Source organism: Chiloscyllium punctatum, chromosome 5, assembly GCF_047496795.1.
Source record: "Chiloscyllium punctatum isolate Juve2018m chromosome 5, sChiPun1.3, whole genome shotgun sequence".
Lineage (NCBI taxonomy): Eukaryota > Metazoa > Chordata > Chondrichthyes > Orectolobiformes > Hemiscylliidae > Chiloscyllium > Chiloscyllium punctatum.
The window spans coordinates 134,078,629-134,095,619 of record NC_092743.1 but is presented as its reverse complement, the minus strand read 5'-3'; the positions used below and the strand labels follow the sequence as shown (position 1 = coordinate 134,095,619).

General features: G+C 38.8%; 1 protein-coding gene across 3 annotated transcripts in view; it reads right to left on the bottom strand.

Moving 5' to 3' along the window:
- stau2 (staufen double-stranded RNA binding protein 2) overlaps nt 1-16,991 on the bottom strand; it is a 364,821-nt gene that overhangs the window by 84,273 nt on the left and 263,557 nt on the right. The gene's annotated exons all lie outside the window — the stretch shown is intronic.

Below are 16,991 nucleotides of genomic sequence, written 5' to 3'. Positions count from 1 at the left end.
AATAATTGCGGTCCCAACACTGATCCCTGAAGTGCACCACTAGTCACTGATTGCCAACCAGAAAAGCACACATTTATCCCCAGTAAGAACATCTTTACTCCTGTACTCAAATCCTCTTGTAATAAAAGCCAAAACATACAATTTGTGTTTTTAATTGCTTGGTGTGCCTACATAAAAACTTGCAATAACTCATCAACAAGGACACCAAGTTCCTTTGAAATTCAACATTACCCAACTGTCCCTTAGAATCCATAGAATTTCTACAATGTGAATACAGGCCATTTGCCCCAACAAGTCCACACCAACTCTCTGAAGAGCATCCCAACCAGACTCACCTCCTACTCTATCCCTGTAACCCTGCATTCTAGCTTATCTCTCCATGCTTCAGGCTCACTGCCTTTATTCCTGATGAAGGGCTTTTGCCCGAAACGTTGATTTCGCTGCTCGTTGGATGCTGCCTGAACTGCTGTGCTCTTCCAGCACCACTAATCCAGTATTTGGTTTTCAGCATCTGCAGTCATTGTTTTTACCTTGTTGATTTCCCATGGATAATCCACCCGAACCATGCATCCCTGGACACAATGGGGGGAATTTAGTATGGCTAATCCACCTAACCTGGACATCTTTAGACTATGGGAAGAAATCAGAGCACCCAGAGGAAACCTACGCAGACACAGGGAGAATGCAAAAACTCCACACAGTCACCCAAGGCTGGAATTGAACCTGGAGCCCTGGTGCTGTGAGGCAGCAGTGCTAAGCACTGAGCCACCGTGCCACATCATTTATGGGATGATATGTATTTCGGTTTTCTGTACCAAAGAGGATAACCTCACATTTCTCCACATCGTATTCCATTTATCAAATCTTTGCATGTTCACATGAGGTGTCCCAATCCTCTTCAAGCATTTTTGAATCCTTTTCATAATTCACACTTCCATCTAGCTTTGTATTAGCAGCAAACTTGCCAATATTATACTTAATCCCTACTCTCAAGTCTTTTTTATATTTTATGAAGATCTGGGCCCAAGTACTGATCCATGCAGTATAGGTACACAATCCTTTATCCAAAATCCTTGGGGCCAGTTAATTTTTGGATTTCGGAATTTTTCGGATTTCAGAATAAATGATATTTTCACAGTGAAATTTTTAAAAATTACTTAACAACAGATCATGTGTGACTAGTACGAGCACTGAGAGAGACAATTGATGCCTGCCGATGCTGAGCCACGCCCCCACGTCACATTTGCGTGACGTGGGTCGAGTGGGTGTGGAGATGGGTCACCTGCTCACACACCAAACAACCTTGCTATTTAGAAAAAACCTCACGATAAAAACTTCGAATTTCGGAGCTTTTCAGATTTCGGAATTTTGGATAAAGGATTGTGTACCTGTGCTCTATAGGGCAAATCTTGTCAACCTGAAAATAACCCATTCATTCCAACTGTTGTTTTCTGTCCATTAACTGCCTTTTAACTCATGCCAGTATATTCTCCCAAATTCATATGGTCTAATTTTGTTTATTAACCTCTTGTCTGCAAACACAATCTGAAAAATGTAAAATGTAAACATGCCACATTCATTGGTTTCCTTTTATCTCATCTAAGGTACATCCTTATAATAGTGATCTTCATTTGTAATAGATGTGTATGGTACAGTTAAATAGCAGTATGTAGTGGATAGAAGATATATGATATATAGTGGATCAAAATCTAAAAGTGCAGTAGTATGTTCGATATTTCTAAAATTTGTGAGAGATTATTCATATCAAGAATCTACTTAATTCCACACTTGCAGCATAGTCTAATGTTACATTCACAATCTTAAACTTCAGAGCCAAATTATAAACAGTTTTAAAATAATTCTATAACTGCAACAGTTATATAACTAAGGAACTAAGTCATTCATCAACAATTAATACCAACATTCAATCATCGCATTGAGCATTGCTGACCAGATCACCATATATTGTTCATCTCTATTGCCTATGAGAAGGTGGTGGTGAGCTATCTTCTTAAATAGCAGCAGCCCTTGGGGGAATAAGTCCACCACAGCACTGTTAGGAAGGAGTTCAAGGATTTTGATCCTGTGATATGAAGAAACAGCAACAGATTTCCAAGTCACAGAAATAAAACCAAATTGTTATGGATTGCTGGAGATCTGAAGCAAAATCAGAAAGTACTAGAGGAACTTAGCAAGGTCTTACAGCATCTGTAGAGAGAGAAATAAAGGGAGCATTTCAAGTCTTTGGAAAATTGATGGGTTTTATACTGTAGCAAAAGGGGAGAGGAGGAACAAGTAGAACAGATGGTAAAGTTGCCCCAGAGCAAAAGGCAAAGAGAGTGCTAATGGTATCAGTGAAGTAATACAGATGGAGAGTAGTGTATGTTGGCAGGTGTGAATGACAGAAAATAGGTCAACTACACTGAAAGCAAGCCCGTGCAAAAAAGGCAAGGTGTGAGGTAATTAAAATGTTTGTTGCTTACCCCTAATTATCTTCGAGAAGATCAGATTTCTTCCTATTACCAGTATAAAGTATACTGAATACTGTTGCTTCTCAAATTTCCAATTTTAAGATTAAAATGTATTCAATGAGAAATATGTTAAAGAGGAAAACCTGAAATCACCTATTAATTCAATAGCTCATCCCACCAATATGCTTGTTCACTGTGATTTTTAAGACAATGCCAAAAGAATTTGCAGGCTGTCGATAACAGTTGCAGAATAAGTTAAAAAGTGAAACATGACTGAAGCTTCATCATTTACAGGATTTAAAAATGCAATATTGAGATATCACCACGGTTAGTGTTAACTTTCAAACCTCACAATCTTTCGGACTCATTAAAAAAGTTTTCAGGGAATAAATGTATCATTGAAGCATTGTTGTCTGATCGAGTAAGAAACATTTATTGTTTTTCATATTTAATTTTCTCTCTTCTTTTTCCAATTTATGACAGTTAAAATTTTAATTGATGAGTAGTCACAGCCTCAAGCTTCCTCCCTAAACCACTCTATTCTCTGGAAAACCTACCTCTGACCAAGCATTTAGACACCCCTTTTCATTGATTTATTCGCTGATTCAGTGTCAATTTTGTCTTATGATGCTTCTATGAAACACCTTGGAACATTTACTCATCTGAAAGGCATCAAACAGATGCAAGTTTTTGTTGGTAAAGTTTCATAGCTACAGCAAACCTTTTATTAACTGACACCCATGAGACCAGAAATGCACCAGTTGATCATTTATTCCAGTTGGTCAGGAGATGCACATAATCAATGTAAAAACACACAGTATGTAATAGAAACGTAATGCAGGGAATCTACACATCACTGTTATACTTTGTATACGACATAATCACTTAAATAATAATGCAACAATGCTTTAAATAGAATGTACTGGCAGAAAGCCTTTTCACTAATCACCCTCACCTGACTACTCAGACATAATGGGGATCATGGTAATATAGTACATTTCCAGTAATTCAGATATAAGATTATTGCCAGGGTTTATTGAGAGTGCCAGTTCATATGGTGCCGGTCAAAACAATACTTGCTTTACTGTCTGCCAAGTGAAGACTGGTTGCTTCACTGTAAGGTTAATCCTATTCCAGGACATGGTTTATCATTACCTGTTCCAATCTTTATCAAGTAGATACCTCAACAATCATCAACAGTAGTTGAATGTCTTATTCATATGGCAGTGACCTTGGGAACAATGGAGGCAGCAACGTGCGTGACTGGAAGTGAAGCAATACATATGAAGACTGAGGTTCCCTTGGGGCGAATGTTTACTCGACTTTACAGTTAGTATAAAATTTAACAGAAAACTACTATTCTATACTGACTGGATGTAATGAAACTATTAGAAAGTATCTATGTACTTGTTATATTTGATAGTAATTAAATAGCAGAATCAAACTGCAAAGCTACTCATTTTACATTCCATAATGTATTGCAAGAGGACAAAGTAAACAAATAAAACAATTCAAAGTACAGCTGCACTTGTATTCTATCACACAGAGACATATATTATTCAGCTGCAGCTGTGTTGGTGGGAGAAGTTCAGTATTATAAGTGAAAGAAGAAGATAAATCAGCCTTTAGTTGGTTTAATAGCTTTAGTTAAGAGATTAGCAAAGAGTGGAAAGTCAGGTGCTGCGTCAGTTTTGTAACTTTCTTCTTTTTGAGTGCTAAATGAGAAATGTTTCTGTACATCTATTAAAGAGAGAGAGAGAGGTAATGGGGAATATATGTCCATTAAAGGCAAATAGAGTTATACTATAATCAACAAAAGGAATTGTCAAGACTGTTAAAAGTGGTATTCTAAAATAATCTCCATGATAAAGGAGAAGAAATTTAAATTAACAATAATAAGAATTTACTGGATTTAATATGTGGAGGAAAGATAGCGCTGGAGAATCTAATGGGACTTAGAGGAGAGATATTTCCAGCAACTGACAATTTCTGAACCTTATGACATCTATCCCAAAGTATGAAGACAAATTGGAGATGAAATCATCATTACATGAGTCATAATTTTCTACAGCACATGTTGTGTTATTGGATTGGAAACTTTCAGATGTTATTCCTTTATTTATGAAAAGAGAGACAGCTAGAGAAACAAATGAAAATTATGAGGTTATGCATTTTAGCAGGAAGAATAGAGGAGCTGCATATTATATAATAGAAGAAAGACTGCAGAAAACTGCAGAGAGGGAAGTTGGAGGTTCTTGTATATAAATCATAAAAAAACCCTAGCACACAGCTCAGCAGGTAATAATGAAGGCAATAATAATGGAATGTTGGCCTTCATTTCAAAGGGAATAGAGAATAAAGAGACGGAAGTCTTGCTAAAACTATATAAGGCATTAGTTAGACCAGACCTAGAATATTCCAAATAGTGTTGGTTCCCTTATCTAATGAAAGATACACTGACATTGGAGGTAGTCCAAACAGGGTTCAGTAGATTGATTTGAGGTATAGAGGGGGATTTTCTTGAGGAGATTGTTGAGTAGATTGGGCCAAAACTCAAAGCTTCTTATTGAAACATATAATAGTCTTAGGGGGCTTAACAGGGTAGATGCTGAGATTGTGTTTCCCTGTGGGACAATCTAGGATCAGACAGCATAATCTCAGAGTCAGGAATTGTCCAGTTGGGACAGAGATGAGGATTTCTTGTTTCAGTGGGTAGTAAATCTATAGAATTTTTACTGCATAAGTGTGATGATGTTGTGGCTTTAAGAGATTATTTTGTCCTTGTATGTTTTGAAAAGAGGTCTTAAGGCAAAAGTGATAAGCAGTCTACCAAAATCACTCGAGGAAACAGCTTATGAGTCTTTGGGTTTTTTAAAAGAAAGTTGAAACAATAGAAGCAGCCCAAAAGGGTGGGGTCAAGCTCTCACAGCACCAGGATTTTTTGGGTTCTTTTCAGCAGCAGTTGTTTCTGGGGTCTCAGCAGGATTGGAGGACAGTGAATCTCTCCTGGATGGTACATTCTCTCTTTGGGTTTTGTCTGGATGGTTTTTTTCCTGAAGTTGCATGTGAGACTATTCTGTTTCCTGAATTTACCTTTTGAAAAGGGTAGATTTTTGAGATATTACTGTATTGGAACAATCACTGTTTAATTGTAAAATAATTTATTATTCAGTTACGTTTTCCAATAGAGTTAAGTCCATCCAAGTTCCTCATTCTTTCGTTGTATCTTAACCATAGCGTTTGAATAAATTATGCTTTACTTGACAACGAGTAGTTTGACCAATCAAATCGCATCAGGTGCACAGCCCCTCATATTTACCTTCAAAATAAGAAAACATTAGGTCCAGACTACCTCTCATTACATTTTGAAGGGTCTGGTCTAGTCTGGTCCATAACAAGAGCTGTAGAGACTTTGTGTTAAGTATATTCAAGACTAGAATAGATTTTTAAAGAATGAGAGAATCAGAGTTATGGAGAAAATGGTAAAGTTGAGGATTATCTGATTGGTCATAATCTCATCAAATGGTAAAGCAGACCTGTCGGGCCAAAAAAAGGCCTACTTCTGTCAATCTACAATCCATGGCAGGGAAGCTTCTGGACTCTGTCATCCAGGACCAAATGATTGAGCACATGGTCAATAGTAAACTGATTAGAGATAGTCAGCATGGCTTCACAAAGAACAAGTGTATTGAATAAATGTTATTGAATATACTGTGGGGGTCAATAACATGGAGTACGTATGGATTTTATCTACGCAGATATCGTTTGATAACACTCCACAAAATACATCTATCTGTAAAGGCCAGGGAGGAGTAATGGGTCAGTATCTGGGGCCTAGGGCAGTTGCAGATCATTCACAGAAATGCCTCAATCAGAAAAGAGGGGCAATGAGGGTTGCACTTACCTAGTTCCCTATCTGGCCTGAGGTCTGAGCAGAATGACTTGATAGGAGTTACCAAACATTTGGCGAAACCACCTCCTGCCAGTCTCAAATTACAAGTGGGTGGGGTCCAGTGGTTAAGTAACTATCAATTGTCCAATTAAAAGCCTTGATTGGGGTGAGGCAAGCTAGTGGCCCTAGGGCTTACCTCGTCACCACAGAATTTCAGATAGGTTAGGGTAGGTAGAAAGGCCACTCAGGGAACTTTATAGCCCACAACCTCACCCCTACATTCAAATCTGCTAGCAAGGACCATAATTCTGCTCTCTGTTTAAAACGGCAAAAGGATTTGATAGGGAAGATCAATTAAATCTACTTTGCTTGGTGGTACAGGCCAGCATACAGGAGTACAATCTTTAGTTTTTAAATGAAGGACAATTGAAATAAGACACTATCTCCCCATTAGAATAGTTTAACAAAAAAAGCAAAGAACTGTGGATGTAGGAAATCTGAAACAAAAACAAAACTTGCTGGAGAAACTCAGTAGATCTAGCAGCATGTGTGGAGAGAAAGCAGAGTTAACATTTTGGATTCAGTGATCCTTCTTCAGACTGCTGACTTTTTCTAATCAGTTCATTGTTGCCCACATGCTCAATCACTTGTTCTGGGATGACAAATTCCAGAAACTTCCAGAGCTGAGCAATGGAGAAATGATCCTAGCGCATTCCTGCCGAGTTTAACAGACATTTTCAAGGTCAGGATGCTTAGATTCTTGGTAAGTAAAGATACCAAGAGGTATGAATCAAAGATGGGTAAATGCAATTGAGTCACAGCTCAGCCATGATCTAACTGGATAGCAGAACAGGCTCAAGTAGCTGAACAGCTTTCTCCTGTTGCTGTGCTCAGCTCATTTCCTCTGGCATTGTCAACAGCAAGGCAGAAGCTCTGAAATATATCCATAACTGAACTTCTACGCCATTTTGGCAAAAGTTGGTGTGAAATATTTCCCTCATTAATGCCTGCAAAGAAGTTCTTCGTCGTATAAACTGTTATGACTTTCCTCTCCATCTGCTCTTTTCTAGCCCTCAGCTTCCAAAGAAATCTGGCACTTATTAGGGTCCAGTTCCACATTCAGAAACAGTATTCAACAACTCTGCCAAGTAGCCATTCTTTAAATATGAGTCTGTACAGTTAGTGTTGATGTTCTGTTCTCCAGGGAATGGATCATAGCTGAATGTGAGTCTTTCTCAGTTAACACATAAGCATGTAGACTATTTTTGCAATCATACATTTTTCATATGACAATAGAATCCAATAATTCACTGGACAGAATATTATTCACCCATCATAGTTCTATCACTGGTAGTGAATCAGTTGGAGTCAAATCACTTTAATTCAATTTTCTGTTTTGCCCTATATCCTTTGTATACCTTCTTTTCAAACATTCATCTTATTTTCTTTACATTGTATTGTATTCGCATCAATTGTGATAAAGTCTTCCACACTTCCTATTAAAAGATTTCTTACAACTTCCCCCTTTAAAGATATCCTTGACTCTATGCCCCCTTGTCAACCAGTAGAAACAATGTGCTGAATTTTACAAAAGTCAATTGGACACCAATGTGGGGGAGTTTCATGGAGGAATTCTCTCCATGAGCTCTAGGGAGTTACCTCACACAACTCTCCACTGATTACCTCATTATGTACAAACCATGTCCCAAAATCACTGTGCTGCTCAGCCTACATTTAAAGCATGGCTGTACATCAGGTGAAATCTGCTAGCCAAGGATATTCCTTCACAGTACATGTTAATATAGAAACATAGAAGATAGGAACAGGAAGAGGCCATTAGGCCCTTTGAGCCTACTCTGCCATTCATTTCAATCATTGCTGATCATCCAACTCAATAGCCTAATCTTGCTTTCTCCCCATGATGTTTGATCCCATTTGCCCCAAGTGCTATATTTAACTGTTTTTTGAATACATTCAATGTATTGACATTAGAAACTTCCTGTAATAATGAATTCCACAGGATCACCACTCTTTGGCTGAAGAAATGTCTCCTTATCTCTGTCCTAAATGGTCCACCCCGAATCCTCAGACTGTGACCCCTGGTTTTGGATACATCCATCACTGGGAACATCCCTTCTGCATCTACCCTATCTGGTCCTGTTAGAATTTTATAAGTCTCTATGAGACACCCCTCATTCCTCCCCAACCTCCCCAAGCCCCGAATGGCCAGTATAACAAAACATCATTGTTCAGTATGGCATCATCACAGGAAAGCCTTCAAACAGTTGATAATGAACAGCATGAAAATTGAAGGCAAAAGAAACCAGAAAGTCACATTTGTTTCTGGGAATAAACAGGACTTGCTGCCTTTTTAACAATAAATTTACAGTTAATAAATGATGACCTCGCCCAACTCATATATATTGGAACCAAAGAACTGTGAATGCTGTAAATCAGAAATAAAAACTGAAATTGCTGGTAAAACTCAGCAGCTCTGGCAGGATCTGTGGAGAAAAATCAGAATTAACATCAGGTCACTCAACCCAAAATGTTAACTCTGATTTCTCTCCCATAGATGCTGCCAGATCTGATGAGCTTTTCCAGCAATTTCTGTTTTTGTGTCATACTTACAGGAACTAGGTATGCATTAAGTCCTGTCTGGCTTGTCATGTTCAATGCTGCACTACTCTACCATGGTAAAGGTGATGCTCCTTCTGCTTAAAGTCCTTATCTTCCTCTTTGGTAGACTTTACTGTCCACCACATCCACCCTTCCTTGCTCCAGCTGTGCACAGCACAGCATGCCAGGATTTTGTGACCAGGACTTTGTCTGAACTGTATTGCAAGGCGCCCCTAAACCTATCCAAGCATTGGAACCTCATCTTCAGGAGGTCAACTATTGCTCTATGGCACGGATGGAAGAATGAGCTGCACTGTAGCTATATTTGGCCTCAGTCCAAGGTTTGAGTCATGGAGTTATCACCCATGGGTGCAGAGACTAGCCCTTGTCTCCCAACAGCCATCGTTGAAAGGAATTGGAATTTGAAAGAAAGCAGGAACCTGATAGTTCTCAAAGACATAGGCATCATGGCAGCTTCCAAGGTACCTGGACCAGACTTCTAAGATGTGGTGCCAATGATCACAGATAATTTGTACATTTACTTAAAGTATGCGTTTTCTATTGTTGAAGTCTGTCACATTATGGTATGGCACTGTCAGCATGAAGTGTATGTGATCTATAGCACCCTATAGTTGAGAGAATCTAGTTACGGTGCCAAAGCCTACCATGCAGGCTGCAGCACTGATCCCATCATGGGGTAACAAGATGAAGTGGTGTGATCTGGCACAAATAGCCTTGAAACAGCTGTGGGTTGATGATTGAGAGATCCCACACTGGTCCCTAGTGGGAAAAGCCAGTTAGATTAAAAAATAGTGGATCGATCCTCGTGACAGTCACTGGGATAGATTTACAACCATCACTTTCTGTTTACAAGTCCTGCTCCAGCAGATGACAGTGACCTGGGTAGCATTCCCTCTAACTTGTTGTCCTGGTGTGCATGGTCCACGTGCAGCAGCGAATTCCAGAACTGGAAATCATTGCTGAAATCTGCATTGGTACGCTGACTGTGGAATGTTGGTGCAGTTGTGCATGTACAGAGCTTAGAGGGAAAGTTGGTGCTGGGACAACCTCATCTGCAGCATCAAGGCACCTTGCTCATTTAGAGGAAATGGCATTGAAGGCGATAGACTCTAGGCACACTGTACCTCCTCTACACCCTGAAGGGACCTTCAGCTACGAGATCTCCAAGTAGTGGCTGTTCAGCAGTCGCTGGCCCTGGACTGTTAGTGCATTTATTCTTCCTCAATTTCTTTGTTCTTTCATTGCAGCACGGCCAAAGTGTCAATAAGTCCTACTGTGGTTAGATTCATTGGGAACAGTTCCAATGACCCTATGTGGGGAATATCATAAACAGAATAGGTCCTTAATAATGTGAGCATTCAGCATTTGCATCACACACAAATGACAGATCAAGATGGTTCTCAACAGAGTGAATATGGAAGATGGAGACGGTTGCTGTCCCTGGAGCATGTCTTCGGGTGTTGGGAAATGTTGGCCAAGGTGGAGGTCTGGAGGCACAAGTAGGTGCACCAGGTATCCGAGCAGACTTTCATGATGGGAATTGTCACCATCTGGTTTCTTTCCATGGCCTGATAACATAGCAAACTGCACGTAAATCAGGCAAGATTCATTAGATATTAATACATGCAAAAAGATCTCTCACTGCTTACTAGCGAGATTCTCATCCCACTGTTAAAATCTTATGTGAAAAACAGACTTTTCTTCCCTGACATCAAGAATCTCATTTCTCTGACCCTGCTATGTTTTCCCAAATGACTCACCATTGACAATATCATTCGTCAGTTGGGAAGATACAGCCCACTCTTTCAGTGCTAATTGTCCGAACTGAAAAGTTACCATACGGCATGGATGTTTTAGAATTATAACAGGATGAGAAATGATAGTTACAAGGAGAATGTTCTGTCAATGGAATTATTGTTACTGAAACAGAGAAAGCTAAGAGAAATTAGTCTATCAATATTTTCCAGATTGTTGCTAAGAAGAAAAAAAGCTATTTCCTTTGATTGAGGAGCAGTGACAAAGCATTCAAAATTTTACAACTATCTTTCAAAGAGTGAGGGAAGAAGTTGTGAGAAATTTCCTTTTGTAGAGATTAATTATAGCGTGTAATGGATAGATCATTGTTAAATATTGTAAGTAAGACCATCTGAAGAAAGCAGAGCAATGGAATTATTTTGGAGTGTTCTAGCAAAGCTAAGCTGAATGCTCTTCTTCTGTGCTGTAAATATCTATAGTTTTAGATAAAAGCTTTCACTTTTCCATAACCAAATACTGAAAAAAATCCTTTTAAATTTTGGATATTGTTCATGCTCCTTTGTGCATCTCTAGAATTCATAACCCCAGAGTACGTGGATGCAAATACTAAACAAACTTAAGTAGGAGATGCCCAGATTTTTCATTAGTAATAGGTTAAAGGGTTATGGGTAGGGGGCAAGAAAGTGAAGTTGAGGCCAAGGTGAGATCAGCCAATATTAAATTGCAGAGCAGGCTTGAGGGATTGGATTGCCAGCTTGTGCTCCTAGTTCTTATGTTAGTTTGTTCTTTTTCTCCATATCTTCTAACACCTTTGGGTAACAAAACTGTCCACTTTCTGGTCTAGAGAAGCTGAATTTTAAAAATGTAATTTTGGGATGTTGTAACTGGAAAAGGGTCCTTCAGTACAGATTTGTGATCCTAATGTACTAACTGACTACATTGAACATTGGATTCTGTCTTTCTCTACTCACTTCCTCAAAACTTGTCTAATTTTAATAATCTTCATCTTGGCCTTCGCGGCATCTGTAGAACTATTCGTTGTACCTCATGTTTCTCCTCATAACTATAATTATATTATAATCTGGTAAATTGTATGGTCTCATGGCATTCAGGTCCTTTCTATAATGGGGTGCTGCTGTGGGTGGCACGGTGGCAGAGTGGTTAGCACTGTTGCCTCACAGCGCCTGAGACCTGGGTTCAATTCCCGCCTCAGGCGACTGACTGTGTGGGTTTCCTCCGGGTGCTCCGGTTTCCTCCCATAGTCCAAAGATGTGCAGGTCAGGTGAATTGGCCATGCTAAATTGCCCCTAGTGTTAGGTAAGGGGTAAATGTAGGGGCATGGGTGGGTTGCGCTTTAGCGGGTCGGTGTGGAATTGTTGGGCCAAAGGGCCTGTTTTCACACTGTAATGTAATCTAATCTAAAACTCTACACAGAATTCTAAGTGCACTCTAAACACTGTTTATTAATATATCTTCTACTCTATGCTGCTATATATAAAATCCAAATGCTGTTGGGCTTTCTAATGGCTTATCTACATGCATTAGCATTTTGAGAGAATTACATATTTGGACCCTACAACATCAATGCATTGAGATTAACTGCACTTACCACATGGCAATTTCACTATTTTGACTAGCCTCACAGGTTCTTGCATTTGCCAAAACCCCCTACTTTGAGTCATTCTCGCAGATTTTATGCTCCCTAAGTCCAAATCATCTAAATCCACTTAAAAAAAGAGTGAATCAGGTACTGATTTTTGATTAAGAATGTAGATATGTTTGAACTGCTTCTAAACGTAACTGATACTTAGGATGGGGGATTCACCTGACAAGGAAAGGGTGGATGTCTTTCCATTGGTGTTTAGAAGAACAACAGGTGATCATTTTGAGACATATCCAATACTGAGGGGGGTTGATTGGGTAGATACTGGGAGTTTGTTTCCTCCTGTACAAGAGACTAGGACTATGGGAAGCAGTATAAAATTCAAGGAACAGTCTTTGTCATTTAAGGCTGAGAAGAGACTTTTTTTTAATTCCCCTAGGTGGGGTCATGAACTTTACAAACTCTCTTCCCCGGGGAAAAGTGGAAGTAGGGCCATTTTAAAGCAGAAGCAGATAGATGCTTGATTAACAAGGGAATCAAAAGTTATCAGCAATACATGGGAATGTTGATTTAAGGCCTTAATCAAATCAGCCCTGATCCTGTTGAATGGTGGAGCAAGCTAGAAGAACCAAATGATCTAACTGTGTTTCTAATTCATATGTTCATGTTATACTACCTCTTTCCTTCTTTCTGTTCTTTTCTCTTGAATCAGGATTTGATTTGATTTAAACGTTACTGTCATGTGCATGCAAATACAGAGAATTTAACTATTCATCAGTTCCAAGTTGAAGACATTTGTTTTTTGAGGGATGACTAAAACATTGTAACCATAACCTTATCTGTCTTGGTTGTACTTCACGGAGTTTACAAGGTGTGTGTGTGATTTTTTTTGAGGCAGTCATTTGATCTACTGCTGCAGCACATTGGCTGCGTTATAGATGTTTGGGCTGAAGAACCACATGAGATATATCAAACTGCACTTTTCTGAGCAAAGCAATGAATGTAATTATGGCAAAGATACATACTACTCTTTTGAGTACAGGCTCTAATTTGAAATGAGGCTATTAATAAAAAGGCACATCAGCAAGACGCAGTTGCTTGCTAACAGAGAACTAGGGTATCATTCTTCCCTAATTCTACAAAGAATAAAGATTCCCAAAAATCTTAGACATTAAGCCATTTCCTGCAATGCAGGAGTTCCTTGATGTGTGTAGGATCACTAAATTTAGCATTTTACTAATCCCAGCAGGACAGCGACAAACATAATGTCCATCAGACATTTCTAGTGGTCACCCCTCTGTGAAACGTCCTAGGAGAGTGTGAAAAATATCCACAATTTAAAAGGTTTTCTTGCTAGATCATTAGAGAAGGGTAAAGGACTACACATTTATAAGTGATATATTACCCAATCATCATGTCAAAAAAACATGTGTTTGATACAAATATTCTTCATTGGATCTCAACTACTTATATAACTTGAAAAGCAATTTATAAAACTTGACAGTAATTATTTGTCCTCTAATAGCTCAAACTAGATGCACCCCAGGTGCATGTACTATCTTGAACCTTCAACAGCTAAAAGATTGATGCTTTTTGAACAGTAGACTATTTCAATTAATAGTTTTCACCAGTATGAACTGACACTGAGCTGGAATAAGCTTGTATTTAAAGATGTATTATGACATTTTCTGATGCTTCTTAGTTATTCTACATCCAATTAATTTCACATTATATTATCAATAACTTTAATCAATTACACCTTTTATGGAAAGGGACTAAGAAAAGAAAAAGTTTTCACTGAACCATGTAGTAATGTTTTATAATACATTCCTTTACTTCTAGTTTTATCAATGTACCAAAACTGCCGATTCCAAATGTAGCGACATCTGTCATACCTCTCACAAAAAGAGACCTATCAACATCCTAATGCCTGGGTTGGATTTACCAAATGCATATTAATCGGGCCATACATGATAAGGCACACACCTGAATACTAGCATGCTGACGTCCCTCGACACTCCCAGGTTTTACAGGAACAACTTGATTTAAATAGTGTGGACAAATTATGGATAACATTTGTTGGATCTATCACTTATTGAGTCAGTGATGGTGGTGCAAGTTAAGGAGCCTTTACAATGTTGTTGAAGTGCGCAATACAAGTGCATTAAATTATCAAGAACCTACATCAAATTGATCTCAAACATCATTACCAAGCAGAAAAATAGCCCAAGAAAGATTTCACGTGCTAAATCTTCACAAGCATCACAACATCTCAAATCGATCCATTGACTGTATTTAATAATTATATAAAGCTCATTGTTGAATTGGTAGAGCTCATTTAGAATGCTGGGCTCAAAGAGTATGTGAATAAACATGAAAGCATTGAGATACGAGCATAGATAACAAGTACAAAGCTTCTCTGATATAAACAAACAACAGAATACCTATTCCCTTGCTGAAAAGCAGAAAAAGCCCTCCTAAACTTCACTAGAAAACTGGATTTCCACCTCACATCATCACTATCTCTTGCCACAACCTAACGACACTGTGTGTGATGGAATTAAGGAGAAAAGGCACCAAACCACATCACAAGTCTTCAGCACAAGACAGCTCAACCCCTACTCTTTAAAACTCTTAAATAGTGCATGATTAGGAAGTCAATAAACTCATCCTGACAAAATATAGGGCTGAATCTTACATTTCTTGGCTAAGTTTCAGTTTTGGAAAGTTTCCTGGAGGGTTTCCCTCCATGAGGCTGTCCAAGCTTTTCATGCTATTAGCCCAAATTTGCATCATTAACTACCCACCATATTTTTATGGCATCCTTTTCATACAATGTTAACCCGATTCTCCCATTCACTGTAACCAAAGAACTAGCTAAACTCGGATATCCCAGAACGGACTGACATCCATGGTATCAGCACCATCTTTAAAAGGCTCCTGCACGCTTGGAGAAGGACTGCCAGTCTCAAGCTCAAAAATTTGTCTACCTCCTCTTTAAATCCTTTTGGTGATCTAGCCTCAACAATACTCTGGAGCAGAGAATTTCAGACTTTCAGTGCTCTCTGAGAGAGGAAATTCCTTCACATTCCAGTTTTAAATTAGCTTCTCCTAATGATGTAAATGTGACCCTGGTTTGAGACTCTCCCAACCTGTGGAAAAGCCTTCTCAACATTTACCCTGTCAAGGCCCTTCCATTCTTGTGTGTTTTAATAAGATCACACTTCATTCTTCTAAACTGTAATGAAAATGGTCTAACTGTAAATCAACCCCTCCACCTTTGGGACAAATCAATGGATCTCCTTTGAATTACCTCCAATGCCAGTAGACCCCTTCTTAAATACAAGGATCAAAACTGTATGCAGTACCCCAGATGTGTACTCATCAACATCAAACTCCAACTTCCTAGCAATAAAGACCAAAGTTCTATTTGCCACCTTGCTGTACCTATATACAAACAAGTAGCAAGAGTAGATCACCCAGCCCTTTGAGCCTGCTCCGGCATTAAATAAGATTACGGCTGGTCTGATTTTAATCTCAACTCTACATTCCTGCATACGTCTGATAATCTTTCATCGCCCATGGAAAACAAGAATACATCTACCTCTGCCTAGGAACTATTAAAGATTCGGCATCCACGACCTTTTGTGGAAGGAAATTCCAATGGCTCACAACCTTCTGAGAGAAAAACCTTTTCCTCATTTCTATCATAACTGGACAACCCCTTATTTTAAAACTATGACCTTGAGTTCTAGATTCTCCCACAATATCCTTCCAACTTCCAAATAGCCAAATCCCCTCAGGATTTTATAAGTTTCAACTGTCACCTCTGACTTACCTAGACTCCACAGGATACAAGCTTTGCCTATCTAGCCTTTCGTCATAAGGTAATCTATTCATTCCCTGCATTATTCTCGTAATGTGAACAGTTTCCAATGCATGGTAAATACAGTGACCAACACTGTACACAGTATTCCAGGTGCATCTCACCAATGCTCTGTGTAACTTAAACATAAACTCCCAACTCTTGCCTCAATTCCCCTCAGTAAAACAGCATTCTAATAGCTTTCCTGACTACTCTGTGTACGTGATATTAACCTTCTCCGATTCATGCATTAGGACACCCAGATCTCTCTTCACTCGCTGCACACAGAGCTCTGCAACCTCTCACCATTTAGATAATACGCTTCCTTTTTATTCTTTCTGATAAAATAGATAACTTCACACACTCTCACATTGTACTCCACTGGTCAGATCTTTGCCACTTAACCAATTTATAGCCATTTGTAGACTCCTTATATATTCTTCACAATTCACTTTCCTACAATCTGAGTCGTCAGCAAATTTAGTGACCTTATGTTTGGTGCCTGCATGTTAGCTTGCTTGTGTTTCATGCACAAGAAAATAATAGTCTCTAAACTGTTCTCTTTCAGCGTACTCTGCCTTTTAAGTATTCTTACCCGAATTTATAACCTCACACTTTCCTAATTAAATTCCATCTGCCAAAATTTTGCCCCTTCACTTAACTATCTCTTTCCCCTTGCAGATTTTTTATGTCCTCTTCACAACACACCCTGTCACCTAATGATGTATCATCAGAAAATATGATAATTACATTCTCACTTCTGCT